The sequence below is a fragment of the Cyprinus carpio genome, unplaced genomic scaffold (genome assembly GCF_018340385.1).
Source record: "Cyprinus carpio isolate SPL01 unplaced genomic scaffold, ASM1834038v1 S000000961, whole genome shotgun sequence".
NCBI lineage: Eukaryota > Metazoa > Chordata > Actinopteri > Cypriniformes > Cyprinidae > Cyprinus > Cyprinus carpio.
Window position 1 is genome coordinate 1,563 of NW_024873684.1, and position 2,974 is coordinate 4,536.

At 52.4% G+C, this 2,974-nt stretch overlaps 1 non-coding gene across 1 annotated transcript; it reads right to left on the reverse strand.

The window, feature by feature from the left end:
- Window positions 1-1,733: 1,733 nt before the first annotated feature.
- On the reverse strand, window positions 1,734-1,803 carry trnak-uuu. The gene has a single exon. It is a non-coding gene; the product is annotated as a tRNA-Lys (tRNA).
- Window positions 1,804-2,974: the final 1,171 nt, after the last annotated feature.

The window sequence follows — 2,974 nt, forward strand, 5'->3', positions numbered from 1 at the left end:
CCCACCGGGCCTTTTGAGTGTTTTTCCTGGAACACAGGTGTCCCCACCCTCCCTGAACAATACATTAAAAGTTGCAGGCCATCTACAGCAATTTTCCAGTTGATGAAACGAGGCCCAATTTTTGTCTTCGCACACAAGTCCCCTTTGGAGAAAAGCCTGTAAACCATCCCTTGCGGCTAAAAAAAAAGCCCTCCAGGGGTTGGAAGCCCCCTAACATGTAAAAAGTGCCCCTGGGGCCCCACCCCTGCCGACACAAGCGGAACGCAGTAGCCAAAGCCTTTCAGTTCCCTGCAGAACGCCCAGAATTCATCAACTTAAGCACAGTTAACCCCCTGGCCCCGATTGGCGCCACAGAGCCTTAAGCGTGTTCCACTGGGCTGCGGAATGGAACCCACGCTTGAGCGCGACCAAAAAGCTCAGGACTAATCAAGTCTCCCCCGCCAGCAAACTGAAGTCCCCTTCCCCCGCCCAAGCCAAGACCCCCCCCGAAAACTTCCCCTTCCCCGGGCCAGGGTCCCCACTTGGGTTTGTTTGTGGGAGCCCTGGCTGGGATGCCAAAACCCCTTCCCTTTTCCCGCCTGGCGCCCGGACCCGTGGCCCCCCCCCTTCCCAGAAAAACCCAGGGTTTTTGGGGACACACCCCTTTTTGGGCCTTAGAGTGGGGTCCCTTTTGTTGTGTTTTTTTAGAGGGCCCCATGGCCTGGGTTTGTTGCCCCTTTTGGGGAATCACCAGTTTGTTTGAACAAGCAGAGCCAGGCGCCCGAATACCAGGCACAAATTCAAAACCAGGAAGTTTTTAAATTTCCGTTTGTTCGGGAAAAGGAAGCGTTCACCCCCCCCCCCCCCACTGGAAAAATGGCAAAACGCTTCCCCCCCTAAAATGTCCCCCCCAAAGCAGGATCACAGTTGAAACAAGAAGACAGGCGATAAACATGCACAATCAAAAACCGGAGTTAAAAATCCGTTTCAGGAGAGAGCGGCCGAATGCAACACGCCATAATGTCCAAAGGCAAAAAGTGAGCCATTAGCAGCAATAATTGGAGGACCCACACTCCAACCGGAAACTGAAAATACAAAGATGCTACTAGGAGTGTGACAAATCGATTGACCTCTTGTCCAAACTCCTGAGAGGCTACAAGTTCAGGCAACTTCCCAAAAAAAATCCAGGCATGGAGTTCTGTCCCGCTGTGTGCATACATACAACCTATTTTCGTGGCATTTTGTGGTACGCCTAGAGGGAGTTTTGAGCAGACCTCCATGGAACAAGGCCTCCACCTCCGGAAAACAAAACTGAACACTCCTTGTACACGCACAGCAAAATTGGCTGACCCAGAAACCTTCGCTTTACCACCCTTTGTCTTCTCTTAACACAAGGCAATTGACAAAGCTGTAAACGCTCAAAAAGGGGCTACGAATGCTGCTCCACGCATGCGTTAGCGGACCGTGTCTGTCAGGCCAAAGTCTGTGTTTGCCGACACACGGCGGAACGGCAGCGAAAAGCTTCCTTCGTCCCTGGGTGGGCTCGAACCACCAACCTTTCGGTTAACAGACGAAGCGCTTAGCGTTGCGCCACAGATGACTGACGGTGGCACCTCCACTGGGTTGCGGTGACAAAAAAAAAAATCTACGCTGAGGCGCACCACGAAGCTCAGACGCAACATGTGTCCCGCGTCAGCAAACTGAAGTCAAGAGACTGAGACCCGTTGGGAAGAGGCGAGGAGAGCCAAAAGATGCGCCCAGCGTGGGGCTGAACCCACGACCCTGAGATAAAGTCTCATGCTCTACCGACTGAGCTAGCCGGGCAGCTGCGGCCGGACTGCCCGGGCTGGTGGCGGTTCCTCATAAGTGCCCAAAATTTCCACGAGCCAAGCGGAGGAGGTTGTTTTTCACACAGAAGCAGAAAAGCCTCTTACTTGAGGTAAAAAGCTTGGGTTAAGCCTAACAGTAGGCTTAAGAGCAGGGGTCAAACTCAGTCCTGGAGGTCCTTGTCCTGCGAGCTTAGCTCAAGCCCAATAGAAAACACACCTGAAGCAGCTAATCAAAAGGTCTCTCAAGCAGGACTCTTAAACTCAGGGCAGGTCTGTTGGAGCTGCTGGAGCAAAACTCGGCCGGACAGTGGCCCTCCAGACAGGGTGGGGACACCCTTAGCTTTAGGTGTCATTTGTTGGTTTTAGGCCATGCCTGTTGCTGGGGATCAGTTTTTGAACAAAGCAGAGCAGGCTGAGCAATTGATGCACAATCAAAAACCAGGGAGCTAAAATTCCGTTTCAGGGAGAAGGCCAGGTCACTGAATGCAACGCCTCCTAATGTCCAAAGGCAAAAAGTGATATACAGCAAAGGATGGAGGACTCCCAACCTCCAACCAGGAAACTGAAAATACAAAAGATGCTACTAGGAGTGTGACAAACTCCGATTGACCTCTTGTCCAAACTCCCTGAGAGGCTACAAGTTCAGGCAACTTCCCAAAAAAAAATCCAGGCATGGAGTTCTGTCGCTGTGTGCATACATACAGCTATTTTTGGTGGCATTTTTGTGGTGCTCCTGGGGGGGTTTGAGCAGGACCTCCCTGGAACACAGGCCTCCACCTCCCGGAACAAAACATAGACACTCCGTGTACACGCCACAGCAAAATTGAGCTGACCAGAAACCTTCGCTTACCACCCTTTGTCTTCTCTTAACACAAGGAGCAACTGACCAAAGCTGTAAACGCTCAAAGGCTACGAATGCCGTTCATTCTTACGGTAAGTTAGCGGACACGCGGCCCGTCTGGCACCGTCACACGACACACGGCGGAAAGGCAAAGTCATAAAGCTTCCTCCGTCCCTGCGGGCTCGAACCACCAACCTTTCGGTTAACAGCCAAACGCGCCAGCCGATTGGTGCTTCTGCCAGAGATTGATCGTGGCACCTCCACTGGGCTGCGTGACAAAAAATCAACGCTTGAGCGCACCACGGGCTCAGACGCAAATATGTGT